This window comes from Crotalus tigris, unplaced genomic scaffold (assembly GCF_016545835.1).
Source record: "Crotalus tigris isolate CLP2741 ecotype Arizona unplaced genomic scaffold, ASM1654583v1 scf7180000024293.1627790, whole genome shotgun sequence".
In the NCBI taxonomy this organism is placed as follows: Eukaryota; Metazoa; Chordata; class Lepidosauria; order Squamata; family Viperidae; genus Crotalus; species Crotalus tigris.
In genome coordinates, this window is record NW_024100466.1 from 58,567 (window position 1) to 82,841 (window position 24,275).

General features: G+C 42.3%; 2 long non-coding RNA genes across 3 annotated transcripts in view; one reads left to right on the top strand and one right to left on the bottom strand.

Moving 5' to 3' along the window:
- LOC120299351 overlaps window positions 1-19,623 on the bottom strand; it is a 39,363-nt gene extending 19,740 nt beyond the window's left edge. Inside the window, exon 1 of the long non-coding RNA XR_005554400.1 lies at window positions 18,869-19,623. This is a non-coding gene — a long non-coding RNA (uncharacterized LOC120299351). The remainder of the gene's footprint in view (window positions 1-18,868) is intronic.
- Window positions 8,146-18,857, top strand: LOC120299350. Of its 2 annotated transcripts, none has more exons than XR_005554399.1 (3): window positions 8,146-9,085; window positions 13,754-14,170; window positions 17,455-18,857. It is a non-coding gene; the product is annotated as an uncharacterized LOC120299350 (long non-coding RNA). The 2 variants fall into 2 exon arrangements; XR_005554398.1 differs by lacking the exon at window positions 17,455-18,857 and having other exon boundaries at window positions 13,754-13,882; window positions 14,071-14,629.
- Window positions 19,624-24,275: the final 4,652 nt, after the last annotated feature.

Sequence of the window (24,275 nt, forward strand, 5' to 3'; positions counted from 1 at the left end):
CGTTTTCCCAAGCTTTATAAACACGTACACGCACACACACTAAAATAGGGAGTTTGCATGAGGGCTGGTGATGTCATCAATGGGTAAAAATATTGCCGGGGAAATCCCTAGATTGAATTTTGCGCTACTGTGGACTCTTAGCACGTCCTAGCAGAGTCTTGATGTCTACCAGATCCACCTCCCCTTCCTGCTTAGCACTATAATAATAGTTGGTGACATTCAAACCAGCCTCTTCATTCTGCTCCATATGTTGACTCTAAAAATACAGAGCAGGAACTGAAACATGTCGGCTTGTCCTGATCTTAATGTCACTCACCCACACAACTCCAGGTCCACGGTTGAAGCTTAGAGGAAGATTGCTGGGTTGCCTCCAGTCCCTCCAATCACTTTCTCACAGAAGCCTCCCGATATTGTCTTCTTTTGTCAGTTAGTACAGGTCGTCCTCCACTTACAACAGTTCATTTAGTGACCGTTCGAAGTTGCAACAGCATTGAAAAAAGTCACTTATGACCACTTTTCACGCTTACGACGCTTAGCAACTGATTTGATTTGAGAATGCGACGTTAGGGAGTAGGGGTCACTTTCCATTGGCACATTTCACTTCCCACGCATTTGGTCAGTATGTGAATTAATGTAAAAAAATCTTGGATAACTAGAACAAGACATCTGAGTGGGAGAATGAGAAGAGTCTATTTGATTCTGGTTGTAATCGTTAAGAGTTTCAGTTGCTCCCAACTCACTGTGACCTGATGGACATAATTTTGTGAGGACAGTCTATCATTAGTGGCCTCTAGAGATCTTACAAGCTGCTGCTTTGCACCATTCATGATGGGATGTCGCCACCTTGTCTTCTGTCGGCCTCCTTTGTGATGCCTTTCAGTTTCAAGCTATCAGGCTCTTCCTCAAGGCCCTTCTCTGCTCATCATTTGCCTAAAACATTTAGGTTTTAGCATCATTATCAGCCACTCCAGTGCAAAACCTGGTTTTACGTCATCTAATCTTGAACGATTCATCCTTCTTATGATCTGTCCTCAGCCATGCTCTCCAGCACTGCAACTCAAAGGTATTTTGTTGTTGTTGTTGTCCTTCCAACTTTCACAGCCATATATTACAATTAGTTCTGATCCTCAGAACAAATTCTGGAGTTCAAAACTATTTATTTCTGCATAAAGATTTTCAGAGGGATAGATCTATTCCTCTATTTCTATAAAACAACAAGGTTTTTTTGTTTCTTTTCTTTGCCTTTTCAAGAGGAAAAGAATATCATGTTATTTCTCAGGTCACAATAAATGTGGCAATATCTTATTTTGCTCCAGGTTTGGCATAGTTGTTATATATAGTCACGTGCCTTACTTTCTTACTTTAGGGGGCACATGACCAGTGTGTCTTTTAGCACTATTTTCCCTCAAAAATCGGTTTCTCTAGAACCAGACATAAATGGTCTTTTAAGATTCTACATCAAATTAAGAGAAGAGAAACTGGACCAACAAGGGGAAGGTTATAAAGTTCTAGCGACAATTTATCTGCTTAGGTCTTCATTTGAAGACAGGATGGTCAACGGACTTTAAGTTGCTTGAGGAAGGGGTTGTGCAATGAAAGACAAGCTGGAAATCACCATGATCCCTGTGAAAATAGTAGAAAGACTCATAGGGCTAGTCCAGGGGTAGGCAATCTTGGCCCCTTCATGACTCCTGGACTTCAACTCCCAGAATTCCTGAGCCAGCATGGCTCAGCTTGGAAACCTCTCCCTGTCCCCTCAGCATGGCTGGCTCAGGAATTCTGGGAGTTGAAGTCCACCAGTCATAAAAGAGCCAAGGTTGCCCACCCCTGGGCTAGAAGGATCCTTGGAGATCTTCTAGTCCAACCCCCTGTCAAGAAGGAGACCTTATACCATTCGGGACAAATAGTTGTCCACTCTTTTTTTTAAATTCTCCAGTGATGAGTTGATCCATAACTTCTCTCCCCCTTCCCCTCTCCCCTCCTCCTAAGTTTTTCATTAATTTTCTTCCATGAAATGAAATGCAAACAGGCAGGGAAAGATGGGTGGATCTCTCTGCCCAGAACTATTATTTAGCTGGAGTGTTTTAAGGTTTGTTCTTTCAGATAATATAGGTACTGCATGCTTCTGATCACCTGATATTTAAATGCTGATACTATCGGTTCTCTTTGTGGGAGGCTGCCAGAGAAATTATATGCTCTATAAAAGAAGGATATACTGTATGTATAATACACCCAGGCACACAAGCCCACATATATTTTGTCACTTTCTTGAGTTATTGAATTTATAATCGTACTATTTGTTGTTGCTGTTATTTTGACATCTCTAAATGGTCTGGGTCCACGAGGGTTGAGGTAGCCGATACATGGCATAAATAAATAAATCCACAATACAGTTTGGGGCAATATGGACTACCCCCCAGGAAACTGAATTAAAAAGACTGAGATGAGGTTTGTTGAGAAAAATCAGCTTGCAATGCTGGACTGGTAAGTCAAACATTTACCAGAAGGAGAGAGGATCTGTTTTTCCCAAGAGGCTGATGGGCAAGACATGAGGACGTGTTTACAAACTATACAGTACAACCCAAAGCACATAATACATGTTCAGGAATGAAAGAATGAAGGCAAAACCACCACCATCAGTTTCCTTTCCCTTCCCTCCCCTCCCCTCCTCTCCTCTCCCCCCCCTTTTTTAAACATAAAGGAAATAATTTCTTGTCTGCAGCTTCCCTTCTTATAATGTTTCAGATACAAACTTTACTCCTTCGCTTTACTCCTTCTTTACTTTGCTCCTCTTTCTTTCTCCTTGGCCATGCGGTCACTTGGCTGAATTAGCAACTAGCATCATTGATCAAGGAGACCTTCACCACCCATTGATTTTACAAGGATTAAGCGTCATTATAACAGCAAATCATCTCCCTTTGTAATTACTTGAGGTAGGCGAAACTAATTTTGATTGCATCAAGTGCCGAAACAAGAAGTAGCTGCTTTGGGGAGGAGAACCTGGGTGGAGCATCTGTGAAGTTCGGACTTCCAGAGTCACTTGGCCAAAATCTGCTCAGGTCTGTCTACCTTTTCATTAACACATTGCTGCTTGTTCTGTCTCATTGGACTCCAGCAGGGGATGATTTATTCGAGTTATGTACTCGGAAATACGTTTTGCCATCATCGAGATGAGGTCAGACCAAACCGTTATGGTAGCCCCAAGGCCAACAATCGGATGCAACAAGAAAAAAGTCAAGCAAACTGTAAGTCCACTAAAGAGAGAAGATGGCAAGGAAATAACAGGCAAAAGGGAGAAAGCAGAAAGCATCTTAACTCATACTTTACATCAGTCTTCACACAAAAAGAAACTATAGCCCAACATACCCAAAAAACCACTGCAAAAGACAAATTAGAAACAAAAAATTAATATAAGCAAGAAAATGGTAAGAGAACACCTGTCCAACCTTGACAAATATAAATCACCAGGACCTGACATATTACATCCCAGAGTTCTGAAGGAGCTGGCAGATGTTATCTCAGAACCACTGCACCACATCTTTCAAAAATCCTGGAGCATCGGGGAAATACCTGAGGATTGGAAAAGAGCTGGTGTGGTTCCCATCTACAAGAAAGGGAAAAAAATGGACCCAGGAAACTACAGACCAATCAGTTTAATATCAATACCTGGGAAGATCCTAGAAAAGATAATCGAAAAACAGATCTGCAAACAACTAGAAGCAAACAAAGTTATAACTAGTAGCCAGCATGGGTTTTTTAAAAACAGATCATGCCAAACCAATCTTATTTCATTCTTCAACAAAATGACTAAACTAGTCGACCAGTGAAATACTGTGGATGTAGTATAGTTAGACTTCAGTAAAGCATTTGATAAAGTAGACCATAATCTACTCCTTGGTAAGCTAGAAAAAGGTGGAATAGACAACATCATCACCAGATAGATCTGTAGCTGGCTGTCAAACCATACTCAATATTGTTATGAGAAAGCATCTCTAGGTCTGGCCAGACACCTGGTGTAACGTCCTTGAGTCTCATGGTCTGGCTTCTTAATCTTTGAAGTCTGCATTCCAAACCTCTCCCCTCCCCCCAAGTTCATTGGTAAGCTGAGAAACAATATTTGTCACACCAGCAAAACTGTGCTTTGAAACTTGACAGCAGGAAGATTGACTCATTTGAACTGGAGAAGTCTCCTCCGTATTCCTTGGACAACAAAGGTGACCATCAAGCAAATGTTGGAGCACATAACACCAGACATGTCACTGGAAGGCAAAATCACCAAACTGTATCTCACTTATTTTGGCCACGTCATGCAAGGGAATTCACTGAAGAAAGCAATGATGTTTGGAAAAGTTAGTGGTCAAAGGAAACCAAGCTGCGAAAGAACATGGTGGCTGGACGCCATCAAAGCTGACACCAACCAGAGCATAGAACAACTCAAAAAAGTCATGAAAGATTGGAAGCTATGGAGAAACCTAGCTCATAGATTCTCCCAGAGTCAGACATGACTGAATGGATATCATCATCATCATCATCAGTCTTCTGATTGCGTCTCTTTCCTACTCTGAATAACCTTGAAGGACCACCTGTCCATTCCCAGCAAATGCAGGATATCTGCTGATGGTTTCCACCTAATCAAGAGATGGGCTGTAGGACCATGGAAGTGATCCATTTCATAGCATGCTTCCTGCAGCAGAACTAACTCCTACTTGCACAGTCTTACAAAACCCTAGTTGTTCCAGAAGGCCAATTATGTTGTCAGTGAATTTGGATAATTGGTGCTATGTAAATGCTTTAATAGGTACAGTATATACAGGTAGTTAATGATCAGAATATTACAGTATTGTTGCTTGTGGGAACAACACTTGGAGGGTTTTCAATTTAAGTGATCTATAAATTCTATAAAGCAATAAAAAGAAAACACAGAAAATGATTAAATTCAAGTGGTTTATATAATTCCATCAATAGCGTTTCAACAGGCAGACCTTCCAATAATATTATCCATCATTTCTTGAATATTATGAGCAAATCCATCATCCCTTCTTACTCTCCTAAAACTTTCATGTCTTTGTGGCCCTCTTCCTAACAAAAGTTAGTCTATTAAAAAATTGGAATAGATTCAAATTTGGAGGGTGAGTGAATGCAAAAGCCCACCATTTATAGAGGGCTGAGGACTTCCCATTGAACAAGTAGCAAGGATGGGCAAGAAAAGACAACCAATTTACAAGTGTAGGGCTAGAACAGAATTTCTCAATCTTGGCAACTTTAAAATGTCTGGACTTCAACTCCCAGAATTCCAGGGAGACTGGGAATTCTGGGCGTTAAAGTTCAGATATTTTAAAGTAGTTAAATTGGAGAAAAACTGGGCTAGAAATTGGGAAGCTGTGAATTCTTGTCCTCTCATAGGCATAAAAGCCAGCTAGGAGGTTTGGATCTCTCAACCTTACTGAGCAAAATATGAGGGGGAGCATTAGGAACGTCCACTGCTTGAGTTGACCAAAAAGAAAGGTACGATCAAGATATCTATGGAGATTCTCAACCATCCAGGTCATGGTTGTCCAAAAGGTTTTTTTTAAAAAAGGCAACTCGACTTTCTTGAGTTTTTTTCTTTGAAAACTTTCTTTGAAAGTTAGAAATAAAGAAGCTTCTTGAGTGAGAAGCAAAGTGTTTTCAAAGGAAAAAAACGCCCCAAGAAATTCCAGCTGCCTTTTGGAAAAAGCCCTTTTAGGATAAAAATCAAGTTAAAAATTATTTTTGTTTTTTTTAATTACATTTAAATTGAATTAAATTTCAATTTCAATTAAATTCTTAGAGTTGCGGGGAGTCAATAAATTTAATTAATGAAAAATCAAATTAAAAGGTAGTTAACTGACCAGGCCCATTTGGGTGGCAGCGTTTAGCTGACTGTGGCTGATTTGCAAAAGCCAAACAAGTCAAAACCAACTTAAAACTAGTCCAGACTGAAAACTAGCCTGGGACTGAGACACCACTTCTGTTTCTTTCCCAAGATGAATTATCTGGACCTAGCCATGAGGTAACAAGCAGTTTTGGTCAGCTCGGCAAATTGATTTTTTTTTTCAGGTAACTACTTCCTATAGATTAAATATAGATTAAATTTCTTTAACCTATAATTACTGTAATTATAGAAATTGCAGTTTGGTGGCAATGTTGGAAGAACTTCCATTCTTTCAAGGACTTGATGTGTCAGATATTATCTCAAATAAGAGCCCGTGTGGATTTTAATAGAAATGAATAAAAATTACTTTTTTAAAAAAGAAATCTCAGAATGAGTGGTTTGGGTTTTCTGTTTTGTAGCCAGAACATTTAATTGAAGTGTAGGAGGACAGCACGCACACACCCCAGAGAAAGAAATATTTTGGGGAATGTTAAAAAGCAGAATATTATATTTCCCAAAGGAATACAGCAATGGAGAAAGAAAATCTTAAAAGACAGAAATGGTGAATGCTCCAACACTGGAAGTTTTTAAGATGAGATTGGACAACTATTTGTCTGAAATGGTATAGGGTTTCCTGCCTGAGCAGGGGGTTGGACTAGATGACCTCTAAGGCCCCTTCCAACTTTATTATTATTATTATTCCAGCCCCCAGAAACCAGCCCCAGCCCCTCTCCCCCAGTCAGAGGCCAGCTCTATAGAAAGCTAGATTTGACCATCCTATTCAGAAAAGTTGCCCCCCACAACTTGGAGCTGATGATATTAGAAAGACAAAGACTCCACCCAAACTCTAAACACATGATTTTTAGGACATAATAGGATTAACCAGGACTTTTTTTTCGGTCATAGAACACACCAGAACGGAATTCCAGCACCTTTTTTTGATGAATTCTCCAGAGTTGCGTTCTTTTCCTATTGTTTCCCTTCCAATCCTTGTTTGTTTTTGAAAATGCCTCGCTGGCGGTACGGTGGCGAAGCGAAAGGGAAGAAAGGCGGCTGGTGTGGAAGCTTGTCCGACAGCGAAACTTTGCTGTTTCAGCTCCTTGGGTAGTTCAAAGGCTGGGATGTCTACGAAAATCTCTTTTTAGTCTTTTATACTTTATATTTAAACTGCAGAGGGGGAGAATGAGAATAAAGCCAATGTCTTGTGATTTGGAGGTATGATTATTAATAATAATATATATTAATTATGTATTGGTGGCTTTTTTTTCCCCCACAACCCTTAGTACCACTCTATGACAAGGAGGAGAGTGCGAAACCCAGCATCCAGCATCCAGAGTCCTTCTCCTGGTCCTCAGCAAAGTCTCCCTAGGTTGGTTTTGCAACACGGAAGGAAAACAAAAACAAGAAGCAGAATGGAATGGCGCCAAGGTGCCCTGACATCAACAGAGGTGGAGAGCCTGGTGAGATGGCAGCAGGTGCCATAATACTTTGACTTTAATCAAGGAGGAAGGATGGGATGGGAATTCTGGTCATGGGGAAACTGAACACAGAACACAGAAAGGCCTCAAGTGAAGCTTGCTGTGCTGACCCAGCCTAGGCAGGTAGACTTCAACGTACGACTGCAAATGACCCCACATTTTTGTTGCCAAGCAAGGCAGTTGTTAAGTAAGCTGTGCCCCATTTCACAATCTTTTTGCCATAGTTACTAAGTGAATAATGAGGTCCTTAAGCGAATCTGGCTTCCCCCATTAACTTTGCTTGTTGGCAGCTGGCTGGGAAGGTTACAGATGGTGACCCTAGAACAGTGCCCAGCCCTGAAATTTTGATCACATGACCACGGAGCTGCTGCAATTGTCGTTAAGTGTGAAAAGCCTTATTGTAACTTCAACGGTCATTAAATGAATGGCTGTCAGCTGAGGACTATCTGTATTAGAAGAATCAAAGTAATTGGAGCAACGTTATGTTTTTCACTGTACTTCAATTATATATTAGATATTTTGCAAGCCACTCAAGTCATTTTGGAGTCAGGCTGCCTTAATAAATCTAAATAACAATAACAATAACAAACTTCTCCAGATCCTTCTCTTCTAAATGCAGAACAGAAGAGAAGGAACTGCAAATAGAAGTAGAATGACTGTCACAAAAGAAAACAAAGGGAGTACCAATAGTCATAGGCATTTTGAGTGCAATCCCAAAGCATCTGGAGCACCATTTGAACACTACCAGCATTGACAAATTCGCCATCAGTCAATTGCAAAAAGTAGCTTTATTCAGAACAGCTTACATTCTGTGATGATACTTCTAACACCAGGACACACCATAATACACTATCCCAAGTCCTTGGGAAGGACTAGAAAGGTGGATAAAAACACTAAATCCAGTGTGAACATCTGGCTGAGTGTGTGATGAACCATAATATAACATCATAATATATATGAGGTCATTGTTGTTTCTAAGAGATGCCCATGTTACTCAGCACAAATATTGGGGTGAGAAACAATATTAGCCTACATATTAACCAGATGATCAATCAGGAACATACAGAATCCACCAGGCAAATATTTGGCAGAGAACATCTAATTAATTAAAATACTGGATTGAAAATTTGAAAATTGAAGATCAACACATTTCAAGGGTATCAAGTTGGAGTATTATTTTAATTTGTTTCAGCTGAACAATATGTGGGCAAAAACATCCATATTCATCATATGACTTTACAAGGTTGCATGAGAGGTTATTAAAATGATGTATGTGAAGTACATATTGCGGAATGTGTTGTCAACATCTGTAGCATTCCCATCACACTTGCATTCCTAGGAACTGTAGGGGCAGTTTAGGTTAAGGCTTCCCCAATGCCATGTTGTAATAATAATTAGATAGTTATGTTGTCATCCATTATATTGTGGTTATAAATTAGAGCAGGCAAACAAATCCTGTGGGGGTTTTCCCCCCTACTTGTTCTCATTCAATTTGATAAGAATGCAATTGGCTCTCAATGTTTTCTTTCCTAAAGGTGAAGAAACGTCTGGAGAAGTTCTCAGGACTGGTCTCCTTGCACCTAAGTAGTGAGAAGGTGACCAAGGTTAGGAATGAACACCCTCTGTCCTTCCTGGGTCCAGACTCCCTGGCTTTCCTTACGTCCATTCAGCCCAGGAAAAGTTTTGAGGAGAGAGATCTCCGTAGGATTTGACGGTTTGTCAAAATAAGTTTTTTAAAAAATGTGACGATGTTATGCCAGACGTTCTGCATCTTTCACGCATGCCACTTAGGAACGAAAAGGGTGGAGCTTGGATCATGACTGCACAACCCTCATTTCATCATTTGCTCTCTTTGACTCTATCTGAGGATGCTTCAGACAAGAAGAAATGTGGAGTTGTTGGTGCTTTGTGAGCTTGGTAGTTTGTCTGCAGAAGACATTACCTAGCTGGACAATGAAACATCTGCAAACAATCAGCCTCAGAGAGCACCAAGGACTCCACAGTTCAGTCCAGTTCAGTGCTGGAGGCTCGTCTAGCCTTTTCAGTAATGGTGCCCTTGTTGTATCAAGTTAAAGTCCCGTCTTTGACCCATTGGTGGTGTAATTCTCCATGCCCTAGGATAAGTCTGAGAAATGGTTTCCTCACTTTCTCCATCCAGAAATTCAACGGGAAAATTTTTGAAGGGCTATTTGTGTCCATCCCCAGAATAGACAGCCATTTATTTAATAGAGGCACGAAAAGGCTAATGTCTAAGAATAGAGGTGGAACAAAACTCAGCCAGGCAGTTCCTCCTCCTTTTGAGTTTGGATCTTCCTCTGTGAAGCCTGGTGGTTCTTGGATGGTATGGAGAGCAAACCTTTTCTGTCTCTGGAGGGGCACCTGCGTCCATTTTGTCTACAAGGGCCTTAAACAATTTGCAGTGGAGGAGAAGGAGAAGAAGAGAGAGAAGGGAGAAGGGGAAGGAAGGAGGAAGGGGAAGGAAGGAGAAGGGAGAAGGAGAAGAGAGAAGGAGATGGAGATTTTATCCTGATCTCTGTATGTATACACACACTCAAGGCAGCAAAACTATTTAATAATTATTTCTCTACAAGTCCCAGGTAGAATTCCTATATCAGCCCTGCAAGATAGACCAGACTAGGAAACCAAAGTTATAAATGCTAACACTACTTTTATTATAAAATTACAGGAACAGAATCTTGCAAGTCTGAATATGCTTCCTCCCACTCTTTGCCTTTGTAAGAAGTAGAGAGGGTCTTGTTTAAGAAGCTTCCTTGGATTACATTTCTTGGTTTTCTTTTATCTGGCCCTTGTTTTGTAATGGTTCTTCCTCCTGTTCCTCAAGGTTATTCCTTTTTCCCATTATATCCTAGCATGGCCAGGAAAGGCTGGGAAAGTAGTGTAAAGCTTGATGGACCAGGGGCCCAAAGTACCTGTGTTTTTAGAGCTCTAAATTGGGATTGGAGCAGAAGTGGCTAAGGCACCATAAAACAGCATCTTCTCAAATCTGTACCTAGCAGAGGTCCTGGGATTGCAACTGCCAACTTCCAGCCAACATGCATAAAGGTTGTTTTTGCCGAGAATTGCAGGAGTTGTAGTCCTAAGGTATTGGGGGACCTTATGCCACAAAGAGCTATTGTGGTCATCTATATATTTCACACTGAAGGACCAGATCAGGAGCAGATGACTTAATGGTTCCAGCATTCCTTGCCAGATATTTTTGGCTGTGGTCCATTTAGTCGTGGGAGACTTAGAAGCATCATCCGATTTAGCTGGTGGATCTGACAACCTTCACACACCCACTAATGAGCCGAAGCTGGGCAGAGCCAGGTAAGTATCTTGAGGGACTATTTAGAGGGAAGGGTGAAAACTGGCAACAAAACACACAGAACAAGTTCTAGGCAGGCGGTTAATTTGCGATCTAATCTTGCCTGGACACGAACAATTCTCTTCTACCCTTGAAAGCCTGGCCTCACCCTCGGAAGCAAAGACTTTTCACATGATCATCTATCAACGGGCCCCATCCTGGGATCTCTAAAGTTCAATCAAAAATGTTTAATGTCAGGTATTGAGGATCTACTGCGATGTCCAGAGGCCTTCTCAAAATTCTCCATTCTGTGATCCGGTTTTGGATCACTGTTCTGCGGATCCAGTCGTAGTAGTTTGTAAACCATGATTTCTGACTGACACATGAAACAAATCCAGTTCATGGTGGTTTATTCATCATGTATATGATGTAAGTTTTACTGAATATGAATATTTCTGATGAATGCCGGCTTAGTGTTTCGTTGGATGCTGACAACAAGCAAGCAGAGAAACCAAGTGAACCCTTTAATTGAATTTTTAATTTAAAGGCGAAGAAAAGTACCTCAGAAATGAGTGAAACTCAACTGTACTCAATAGCTGTAGTGCAGTTGCTTTTTCTTCCTCCTAAATATCGAATGCTTCTTTAAAAGAAAAAAAAAACTATTGTAAATAATGGCAGTGGCAACCTTTGTTTTAAAAGCCAGTCACCATTTTATATCATCTATTCTATAACAATCACGTTGTTCTCTGACAGGTGCTGGAGGCTTGTCTAGCAAAAAAATAGTGGGAAATATTTGGGAAGACTTCTGCTAACAGGAAAGTAAAAAATAATCTTCTGTAAGTTCATGTCCTGGATAAATGGGGATTTCACGACTATTGTCCTCATTTCTTTCTTTCTTTTTTCTGCTGTCCCGACAACTCAGTGCATTTGCTAGGAATGGCTTCCTAATGCTCGTTCCTCTCGCAGACTAGCCTTCCCCCATGTAGATGTGCTAAGACTGCAACTCCCAGAATTCCCCACTGACAAATCAACTAAGATGATTAAAGGCTTGGAGACAAAAACATATGAAGAAAGGTTGCAGGAATTGGGTATGGCCAGTCTAGAGAAAAGAAGGACTAGGGTGACATGATCGCAGTCTTCCAGTATTTGAGGGGCTGCCACAAAGAAGAAGGGGGTCAATCAATCTTTTAGAAAGATCAGAAGGCAAGACAAGAAGCAATGATGGAAACTCCTCAAGGAGAGAAGCAACCTGGAATTAAGGAGAAACTTCCTAATAGTGAGAACAATTAACCAGTGGAACGGCTTGCCTTCAGATGTTGTGGGTGCTTCATTGCTGGAAGTTTTTAAGAAAAGATTGGACAGCCACTTGTCTTAAATTGCATCGGGTGTCTTGCTTGAGCAGGGGGTTGGACTAGAAGACCTCCAAGGTCCCTTCCAGATCTATTCTGATTCTGGGAATTAGCTTATTCCCAACATATTTGAAGGATGCTTCAAGCTTGGAGAGAGCTTTCCTGGGCTGTCTTTTGCCCTGAGTGAAACCAGGAATGCAAAGAAGTCTTGGAATGTATGAAATCTGTCTGAAGCACCACTCCATTCCATGAAAACATCTGGGTGCCCTCGACATGTCAAGCACCCTTCCTGACCTTAATCAGATGTTTACAGTTGTTAAGATTACATTTCAATTGTATTACTAAGGAATTTAGCAGGCAGGTCTGAGCTAGCTCCAATGGATGGGAGGGTTGGAAAATTGGAGAAGGCATTTCTTGACTGTTGACCAACCTGTGGATGATAACTTTTTCGTATCGATGTATCTCTCATATCATGTAGCTCACTTCAGTGGATGATTTGTTTTGCATCATTTTAATGTTAGAAGGGCCCTGGGAAAAGTGACTTTTGATGGGTCCTCGCACTCATGACTTTCACAGCACCTCCCACGTCACATGATCAGAATTTGGGTGTTTGGCCACCGACATGTATTTACAATGATTACAGCAAACCCAGGGTCACGTGATTGCTGTTTCTGATCTTCCCAGGGGGCTTCTGACAAGCAAAACTAATGAGGGAAGCCGGATTTGCTTAATAGCTGCATGATTTGCTTAACGGCCACAGCAAAAAAAAGGTCAAAAAACCGTCCATTACTCTACTCATTCAACACCATATCTCTTAGCAATGGAAGTTACAGTCCCAACGCAGTTATGATTCAAGGACTACCTACATTTTCATTTGTTTGGCTCCACATTTTTTGCACAATGAATAGTTTCAGCCCCAATTTAGCATTCGTGAATCATCTCAGATAACCAGGCTAGGTGGAACATCAAGATGCTGTCCATGGAGGACTAAATCTTGTTCCTTCTGGTCTCACCTTGGCTGTCAGGGTAGAAATCCTTAAATTTCCTAAAGAGCCATGGGCAACCGTGCTGAGCTTAACCATAAAAATCAGAGCTCCATCTTAGTTTGAAACTCATGTGGTTATGTCACCATATGGGGAATACCCTATAGAGACTACTTACAATGACTTTGATGGACGTATGTAGGAACTTTGTCTGAGCAAAAGAGGCTGAAGCATTTTTTTTAACAGTAGAATGGCCAGATAACATTTCAAAGCAACTCAGAGGGCTTCCTAATTTACTAACCCAGTGCAATCAGACTTTTAGGATTCTGATATAACACCGTCAACTAGTCTCAATAACGGTAGTTTTAGCTTTCTTAATAGCATCAGTTTCCTGGTTTGGTCCATCAGTGAATATGACACCATAGTTGCTCTCTGTAGACCCTGAAGGAATATTTGCAAAACATTGAAAAACAGACAAAGTAAAAGCCAGGAACTCCTTGAATCATAGTCTATTTGATGGACTTTCTCTGTTCTGCTTTGTAAAAAATGACAAATTGGTTAATGGAGAAGAAAGCTTTGAGCCGGTGACAAGTTGAATAATTAGATGTGCGTTTCCAGCATTTGCAAAGTTGCAATGAGATGAGTGTAACGTGATGTCACCACTTTCCAATATCAACATTTGCACTTACCTTTGAAATTCCTGGCTCATGAGTTTGATATGATTCTCCCTTATCTGTACTTTTCAGAACTGGAGGCCTGAGAAAACACGCCTGGGTCACGAAGAAAATATTGATTGGGCTGGGCATGTTGAGAACCATCCCAATGTTTTGGCAACTCTGCATCATTCTTATTAGAGACAATACCAGTGGAATACAGTAAGGGTTTCTAAATTGTTTATGAAGATGTAGAAGAGGATTGGGCCTAAAACAGAACCTTGGGGTACCCCACTGCTTACTTCCCTCCATGTAGATGTAGTTCCACTTAGGACCGTATGTTGAGTGTGATTTATCAGCCAGCTTCAAATCTACCTGAAGGTGATACTGTCTATTCCACATTTTTTAAGGTTACCAAGAAGAAAATTGTGGTCTACTTTGTCAAATGCCTTACTGAAATCCAGTGCCTTTCTTACAAACCTCTCAGTGGCGTTTCATTGACTGCAGCTGGTAAGTAAGAGCTGGATAAACATTAAGTTTGATCTAGAAACCAAGTTTCTGGGTTTTATTGTACTGAAGCCAGAAACAGCTCTGGGGGAGGAGAGGGGTCTGGACAAAAAGTCCTCTAACAGGTCACCTGTTTGTGAGGGATCTTTTCCTCCATTTGTCCCACCTCAGGGGCTCGCTTCCTGTCAGCCAGCTGAAATGAACACTATTCCTAGAAGCCTCTGTGTGACTTTCATCTCTTGTAACTTTTCCAGAATGCCCTGGAACAACACTTTGTCAGGGATATTCTGAGATATTAAAATAATATAGAATAGAATCTCAGGGATTGAGGTCTCTACGTCCAGCCCCCTGCTCTAGCAGGAGACTCCATATCATTTTGGACAAATGGTTGTCCAATCTTTTCTTGAAAATCTCTAGTGATGGATGATCCACAACTTCTACAAGCTATTCCATTGATTAATTTTTTTCTCATTGCCAGGAAATTTCTCCTTAGTTCCATACTGGAACTCTCTTTAGCGAGTTTCCATCCATTCCTCTTTGCCCTGCCCTCAGGTGCTTTGGAGAATATTATCCCTTATCTGAGAGTGGCTCTTAAGGACTGAGAGGCAGCTCTCATGCCATCTCCATACAATGAGGTCTCCATATCCTTTATCATCTTCATTGCTCTTCTCTGCACTGTTTCTAGAGTTTTAGCGTCTTTTTTGCATTGTGGTGACCAGAACTGGAGGCAGAATTCCAAGTCTTTAATAGTGCAGTATAAAGTGGTACGATCACTTATCGTAGTTAAACCCATCCACCTGGCTTAAGAATCTCAGTTTTGTAAAAATGGTATTTTTAGAGAAGGAAACGAGATCAATGCTTCTGTTGGTGCCTTCAGAGCTTCGATAAGTACCAAAGAAAACTATGTGCTGATGGTGTCTTTAGCTGATTTGTCTCTCAGGACAATCAGTGGAGAATTGGAGTTCTCTCCACTTTTCCACCCCGATAGAGAATACCATGAGGCTTTGAGATGCTCCTTATCAGAAGAGTTGCAGCTGCTGAAATCCAACAGCTGGACTTGCTTTGGCCTTGAGATGTTCTCCTGGACTTCAGCAAGCAATCTGGTAGCATCACAGAGACTTCAAGTGCAACTGAAAGGACACCAACCATACATATGAGTTGCACTGACTTTTGAAATGATGAAGATGGAAACGCTTCTGGCCCTCTCCTCATTTCATCCTTGGGGCATTACGACTATGTTCAGCATGAGTCATTTTGGAGGATTTGGCCACGTGTAACTTCTTACTGTGGTTGCAAGTGCTGCATGTCATTCTGAACACCGTTTCATTGCTTTTTTCATTGCTTGTTCATTTTCACTGTTCATTTTGATTAGGGTTGAGCTGTGCCTTGATGGGGCATGCTACAAACAGGAATGTCACTTATTTTATAAAAATGGCTGCAACTGCTAGAATCCAACTTGGGGTCAATTTTGAGTCTGCTGGCTTGATTACACAACTGTACCATTATTAATAGCAGCAACATAAGACGAAGAAGCCACCTGCTCACAACCCATAACAGGACCTTGAGTCGAAATAGCTTGAATTCAATGCAGCTTAAAAGACAAGGGTGAGAGGCAGGGGAAGGCGTCAAATAAGTCAAAATGGAGCCCTGCCCATACCCTTGAAGCCCTGCTCACTTTTTTGAGCAGCTCCCATCTTAACGTGGTTGACCTCTCTGTTAATGGTGCTGAGAACAGCTCCGCTTGATGGTGTTGACATCTCCTTGTGGTTTTCCAATCCCTCCCATCAAAAGCATGTCTATGACTGCTACTCTCAGGGAGGAGGGAAGAGGGGGGAGGGGAGGGAGGGGGAGGACAAGAGGAGGCAGTTTCATGGACAAGTGACTCTCTGGGCTGTCCAGCAAGCATAAGAGAGAGGGGGAGAACATTCCTCAGGATTGCCACATCATTGGGTGTTACAGAAAGACTCACAATGAGAAGTCCGTTGTGGAATATTATGTAATGGCTGTCCTAGATCCATTTTGTCATTCTTCTACTTGAATTCCAGTCAGATTTGTGGAGTTAGCTTTCATTTTCTTGCAGAGTATAAACTAATATTATGCCTCCACTCATCCCCCAGATTCCTTGTAGAGAAATGCCTTCCTACACACCTGAAAGCTCAGGACAGGAGGAATTCCACAACCTCCCCCCCCCCAAGGACCGAACAAAATTGCCCTTGAGTGCAGCTATCCAAAATATAACAGTATGGACCTTTTCTTAGGTAGCTCCCAGAAATCCCATCGCTTGCAAATCTAAGGGAGAAGGGGAAACACCTTATCACCAACCAGCTGGCTGACCTTTATCAAGGCTAAATCAATAAATTTGACCCAGCAAACTGGCCATAAAAGGTTGAAGGTTCATAAATCCAAGGAAGCTATTTGGGATGGGCTGTTGGAAGCACAGTATCCTAGAATTATAGAGTTAGGAAGAACAAACCACAGCAGAACAAACCAAATGCACAGGTATAGTATAGGGAGTACCTTGCTCAATAGTAACTGTGAGAGGGACCTCGGAGTCCTAGTGGACAATCACCTAAATATGAGCCAGCCGTGTGCTGCAGCTGCCAAAAAGGCCAACACAGTGCTGGGCTGCATTAACAGAGGGATAGAATCAAGATCACGTGAAGTGTTAATACCACTTTACAAGGCCTTGGTAAGGCCACACTTGGAATACGGCATCCAGTTTTGGTCACCGCGATGTAAAAAAGATGTTGAGACTCTAGAAAGAGTACAGAGAAGAGCAATGAAGATGATTAGGGGACTGGAGGCTAAAACATATAAGGAAAGGCTGCTGGAATTGGGTATGTCTAGTTTAACGAAGAGAAGGATGAGGGGGGGACATGATAGCAGCGTTCCAATAGATATTGGGCTGCCCCAAAGAAGAGGGAGTCAAGCTATTCTCCAAAGCGCCCGAAGGCAGGACAAGAAGCAACGGATGGAAACTGATCAAGGAGAGAAGCAACCTAGAACTAAAGAGAAACTTCCTAACAGTGAGAACAATTAACCAGTGGAACAACCTGCCTCCAGAAACGGTGAATGCTCCAACCCCGGAAGTTTTTAAGAAGAGACTGGACAGCCATTTTTCCAAAATGGTATAGGATTTCCTGCCTGAGCAGGGGGTTGGACTAGATGACCTCCAAGCTCCCTTCCAACTTTACTATTATTATTATAAACCAATTCTGCAATGTGCATGAAAACCGGGCAGTCTATTTATGAGAGGTGGTTTTTCTTCCTCTTCAACATCACCCAAGGTGGAGAGCCCATAACCTCCATGGCCAGAGTCATTTCTGCACATCTGCACAAGCCAAATGGGGAACAGCAACCGAGGATCCTGACGCGACTTCATTGGGTTTCCAGGAGAGATGCTGCAGATTCCATCCATGAGTAAAGCAGGATTTAAGTGGGCAATTATGATAAAAGGAAAGAGGAGGCCAAAAGATCTGCCATTTTGTGGGTAAAAGGTATCTCTGAATGAGAAACAATCAACTCCCTATGAATACGATGTGGCCGATCTGATTTTCTTGTAGAAAAGCAAACATATATTCAAATAGGAAAATATTAATTTGTCCTATGAGCAACAACATATTCATGCACAATTATTTCCGGGTACAGCTTGTTGGCTGCTCATTTTGCACGTACGTAAGTGCACAGATAGAAAAAAACGATGCAACAACAGATGGACACAAAGCACACTCACCCATTTGTGCAGAGTAGAATCCAAATAGACATGTGGATTCCTATGGCTGCACAAACTCACAACAGACACACATATGCAAAAGGCTCTCACACACAAATAAGAATGTGTGCACTGGGACACACCATATTTGTGTATTTGAGAGCAGCCACATTTGTGCAAATCATTTATTTTGCAAGGCCCACAAGTCTCATATTCCACAAGGCAGGCAAAGTTCCGTACATTTGTCTGCCTCTCCAAAATACACCAGGAAGAGCCAAACAGCAACAATATGCAAGAAATATGCAGAAATTCTGAATGCTGTAAGAATATCTTTGTATGGGCATGGACAGAACACATTGCGCGATGCACCAGGACATCTTTGTGGGAGTCCGACACAGAATGCAAACAAGTATTAAGACAACACACAGTCCTGTAAAAATACAAAAGTGCACATTCCATAAAAGTATGTACAAGTCTGCAGTGCTAAATGTGCAAAAAACAACCCTGCACACAAGTATATAATCATGCAGAAACTTGTAGGAAATTGGTATGCACACACAGACACACACTGATATATCTTTGTAATTTTGCAGATATCAAAGAGCAATTTCAAAGCAGCTGGGAAAAATTGTCCCATTCCTGCACATTGCACAGGTATTCCCCCCCCCCAGCTACTGTACTTTTAACCTCCCACAGCAAAGCTGCTCTTTGGGGAAACCCCCCCCCCTTTATCTGCACAGTGCAGCAGACAGATACATCAATCTCTGGGCATGACTGGTAGATTTTCCATAGTTCAAATTTAACCTGGCTGCCTCATTTCTCCACCACAATCCCAACACAGCTGGAGTTATCCTTGGTAACATTAGTCCTCTGTGCATTGCTGGCTGGCTGCAAAACCCTTGGTTGTAGGTCTGCAGGTCTTTGGTTTTCCTCCACCTGGAATCTGCATTTCTTGCTGCAAAGTCATCCCTGCTCTCTCTTCAGGTTACCTGACTGTCCAGGTGACGCACCGGCATCCCAGCTCCTGCTTTCTCTCCAATTTCTCCAAGATGGACAGGCTGCATTCCACGTCTGATTACTCGCGGCTGGGCTTGGCTCCTTTCTAGCGAACTCCTCTCATTAAGCTCTCTCCAGTTTCTGCAATTAGCTGCTGAATTGTTTGCAGGTATGAACGTGGCAAGCAATTATATAACAGCAGCCTTTTCACTGACACTGTAATTATCTTTTCCAAGCCAACGTGGTGCAATCCAGGGTTCTTCGTGCATCTGGGCTGGTTCTGGAGCCTTTCATGCCTTGCGAAGGCAGTTCTGGTGAGAGTCCGCTTTGCAACAGCAGCAATACCTGCCTGGTGCAATTCCCAACATCGTTGGATCACCGCAAAGAGACACACCCTGAGAAAGAACGGGTGCACAATAAGGAAGAGTTTGTTCCAGCTGTTGGTTTCTGCAGAAAAAAAAACCCACACCATTTGGTAAATTGGTTAGTGTGGGCCTGGGAAGCAAATCATGGGGGCGACTGTAATGAAAGAAACCCGAGACTCAAGATGGGGGTCAGCCAGGGAGACCAGGAAGAAGCAGTAGGACCCAAGGACTAAAATCTATAGGGCTTAGTTGAATCTAAGTTAGTTTGGGGGTACCCAGTCCTAGTTAGTTCTGCACTGGCATCATGTTATTTGAAGAGTGAAACCCCGAGAGGCCAGCATTTGTTCTGCATTGTAGAAGAGAGACCAATTTTCTTCAGCAAACCATCACCTTCACATTTCTTGAACCGGGGGGGGGGGATGATGGGTGTTATGGTTAGAGTGATGGAGAAAGGTTGGCAGGACCTAAGATCCCATTCACATAATACATTAAACAATGCAACCATCATTTATGGAGTGAAACTGAATTGGCTTGGTTAGGCAATACTTGGTTAGGCAAAACTCAGCCATCAAACTTTATTCATCATCCAGAATGGGTGAGCTACTGGACAAGAAATGACCAAAAGAAAAATCAGTTTTGGACATGAGTCTGTGGAGTTTCTTAATCATCCTTATCATGGCTCTCCCAAAGGTGATTTTTCTAAAAGGCAACTGGACTTTCTCAGTTTTTTCCCTTGCTGCTCATCTAAGAACTGAGGAAGCTTCTTGGATGAGAAGCAAAACATTTTCAGGGGGGGGGAAAAACCGAGAAAGGCCAGTTGCCTTTTGAAAAAGCACCTTTGGTTCTTTAGACACAAGTTTTGGTTGGAGAACTCCAACTTCCTTTCTGCGCAGAGCTACGGATCTTGTTAAAATTGCTCGGGATTTGTAAAAACTCAGGGGAAACTGACTAGCACACATTCCAGATGATCAGGAACAGTGCATCGAAAGCCAGAGCCCCATCATCGTTTTTACAGCCCACTTTTTAAGAGTGTCAACAGCTGTGCCTGAACCCAAGGTGAGTACCCAGGGTGTTCCAACAGCTGAATGGAACAGGGAACCAGGGATGGGTGGTATCTCAGCCAATGCAAACCAGCCAACTCCCCAGCTGTGTCAGAGTTCCAGCGTCACATGTTGCAAAATGGAGATGTTGCAATCTGAATCAGGCAGGAGTTGAATGGGACACAGAGACATAGAATCATGGAATCAATTTGATAGTTGAACAGTGAACCGCATACTGACAGAAGTGGTAGACTCATCTTCCAGCATCTTTCAACAGTGTCGGTTGAGGAGGCTTAGAATCATAGAATTGTAGGCTAGATAGAAGGGACCTTGGAAGCCCCCCCTGCCCAAGGCAGGAGGTTGATCTGGCATGATCTGCTTTTAATAAATCCATTGCTTCTAATAATTGCCTTGCTCATTTCTAGGTGTTCACAAATCCTCCGCTTGATTGTCTTTCCCAGGATTTTCCCAGGTATTGATGTCAAGCTGATTGGCCTATGATTTCTGGATCCATTCCCCCCTCCTTTTTTTGTAGATTGGAACCACATTGGCTCTTTTCCAGTTCTCAGGTAGTTCCCTTGTGCTTTGAAAGAGTACGTTGAGTGGCTTCTAAATTAGGTCTTCTAGCTCCTTCAGAACCATCTGGTCCAGGGAATTTGTGCTCATCTAATATGGTTAGGTATACCACACTACGGAGGCCACACTTGGAATAATGCTGCCCGTTCTGGTCACCACAGTACGGAGAAGATGCCGAGACCCTAGAAAGAGTGCAGTGAAGAGCAACAAAGACGATTAGGAGGCTGGAGGCTAAACTGATGAACAGTTGAGGGAGCTAGCCAGTGGTGGGATTCAAATATGGGAACAACAGGTTCTCTGTGTGGATGCTGCTTCTGGAAGTCCATTCTGGGCCTGGGCAACAAAAAATTAGCTACCGGTTCTGCCGAAGTGGTGTGAATCCCACCACTGGAGTTAGTCTATCAAAGAGAAGGATTAGGAGGGACACGATAACTGCCTTCCAGTCCTCAAGGGGCTACCACAGAGAAGAGGGGGTTGACTTGTTCTCTAAAGCACACCAGGGCAAAACAAGAAGCCACGGGTGGAAGCTTTTTAAAGAGAGATCCAACCTCGAAGTAAAGAGAAATTTCCTGACAATGAGAACAATTAATTAAAGAAACAGCTTGCCTCCAGGAATTGTGAGTGCTCCATTGCTGGAGGGTTTCAAAAATAGACTGGACAATATTTGACTGGGATGGCATAAGACTCCTGCCTTGAGCAAGGGGTTGGACTAGAAGACCTTTGAGGTTTCTTCCAGCTCTATGATTCTATGTTTCCTATTCCAGGTTGTCCTCTTGCTTAGTTAAAGTTTCTTCATCTCATCGAGATTCAACTCTTAAACTTTTATTCTCACTGGAGATCTTCACCCTCTAAGGAAGCTATGGAAAGCTGGCTCGTGAGGCGTCTCTTTTCCTTTACAACAACAGTAATAGCAGAGGTGGAGTCCTAAAAATAAAGAACACAAAATCCAGACTGTCGAAAGGCCTGGAGACTCCCAATAGCACCGGCCTGGCTGTGTGGGCCAGAAGAGCAGTGGCTGATGTGGATGGAATGAAATAGCTTCAGAAGGCACATGGAGCAGCACATGGCCTCCCTCTGTACTTAGGAGGCACATGGACCTCATTGCTGAATAACTGGTAAAAGCTGTTTGGGGGCTGCTGATGATCTTTCCAAAGTAGTTGGAGCTACAAGTGCTGAGTATTTTTGTGAAAGTTCTTGCCTTCTCACAGTTCTTGGAGAACAGATTTGCAGATAGTCCTCAACTTACGGCCATCTGCTTAGCGATCATTCTGTAGGAGAAAACCAGGCGGAGCCTGAGGGCGGGGTCAAATGCACCATCAGTTAAGGATCCTTACGCCCCGGAAAACGCCCAAAGTCCAGCACCCCCCCCCCCAAATCTGTTGACTCTTATCTGGCACCAATTCAGATCATATTGTTGTGTACCGATAGCAGGGAATAACCAAGTGGCTGTCCAGTCTGTTCTTAAAAACCTGGAGTGATGAAGCACCCACAATATCTGGAGGCAAGCTGTTCCACTGGTTAATTGTTCTCACTGTTGGGAAGTTTCTCCTTAATTCCAAGTTGCTTTTCTCCTTGATTTGTTTCTATCCGTTGTTTCTTGTCCTATCCTCTGGTGCTTTGAAAAATAAGTTGACCCCCTCCTCCTTGTGGCAGCCCCCCAAATACTGGAATACTGCTACCATGTCACCCCTAGTCCTTCTTTTTTTCAAGAACCTTCTCATTGCAGTCAAGGGTTGTCCAGTCCATTTTTGAAAGCCTCCAGCTATTTCATGCATTGTTTCAGATTGCGTTTCTCTTACATCTATGCTTTACAAAAAGACAGAAGAAACAAAAACATAAGCTAGAGAGCTAATCAACACCAATGGTTCATCCCAGGCCTGGCTCACTCATGTGGCACACCCAGCCTATTTCTCCCACCTTTTTTTCCTCGTGTTCCTTTGATCTTGGCTTATGCAAGCCTGAGTTTCCCACTGTATACGTGCCTCAGTTTAGCAACATCTTAACTCTTTACCAATAGGAGTAGTGTAGTTCTAAAAGATCCCGCCACTTTTATTGGAGTTCTGCCTTGGGCACAACGGTGGGTGAGAAGGGGGTGTAGAAATCAATAATTGGGTCCTCCCCAGTCATTATTTTCTATGTGCAAGTGCACTAATGTACATGTGAACGATTGTGTAATCTTTCTTTTTAAACTTAGCTAGCTGCCATATCTCCATGGCAGGAGGAATGAAGAGGAATTAAATCTGTGAATTCACTGATGTGCAGAAGAGACATTATTAGCTTCCACTGGAACTAGCATTCTAATTACAAAAATTTAAAAATCCATTTCCCTTTCCCACAGAGGAAGCATTTATTTTCTCTGGCTATCAAATTCCAGGAACTAGATACGTGATTCAAATAAATATTATCCTCTGAAAATTTTGGCTTTTCAGAAGACATTTTTGATGGAAACTGGTATTCTGTGAAGTTCAGGCAGGGTTTTTTAACTTTAGCAAACTTCACATGTGTGGACGTCAACTCCCATAATCTGGGAGTTGATGTCCCCATGTCTTAAAGCAGGCTGACTGGGGAATTATGGGTGTTTGTTTGTTTATTTATTGATCCAATATATTTGGCCACTCATCTCAGTGAGTGTCTCTGGGTGGTGAGCAGAATTAAAATAAAACGAAAACAATTGCAAACCTTACAAAGCAGCCAAGAAAACAACAAACCCAAACCAGAAACAGTTGACATCCATGCATCTTAAAGTTCCCCAGGCTGAATTCATGGTGCCCTTTGGCTCTTCCATTGCTTGACTGGCAAGACATTAAGACTCAATTAGCATAGAAAACTAAAGTGGGCCAGTTTGGTCTTTGTGGTGAAGGCACCAGGCCACAGAGAGTTCTAGTCTCACCTTAGCCATGAAAACCAGCTAGGTGACTTTGAGCCACTCCCTCTCTCTCTCTCTCTCTCTCTCTCTCTCTCTCTCTCTCTCTCTCTCAGCCCACTGAGCAGGGCTGGTGTGAGGAAAATAGGAGGCGGGAGAAGTAATAGGCATGCTTGCCAGCTTGAGTTATTTATAAAATAATAAAGGCAGGATACAAATGAATAAAAGCTGAGTGTGTGAATAAAAGAGTGAGGGGCATGACAGCTAGAGGAAAAAACCTTCAGTTAATAATAATAATAATAAAGTTGGAAGGGACCTTGGAGGTCATCTAGTCCAACCCCCTGCTCAGGCAGGAAGCCCTATACCATTTCAGACAAATAGTTGTCCAGTCTCTTCTTAAAAACTTCCAGTGTTGGAGCATTCACCGCTTCTGGAGGCAGGTTGTTCCACTGGTTAATTGTTCTGTCAGGAAGTTTCTCTTTAGTTCTAGGTTGCTTCTCTCCTTGATCAGTTTCCATCCGTTGCTTCTTGTCCTGCCTTCATGCGCCTTGGAAAA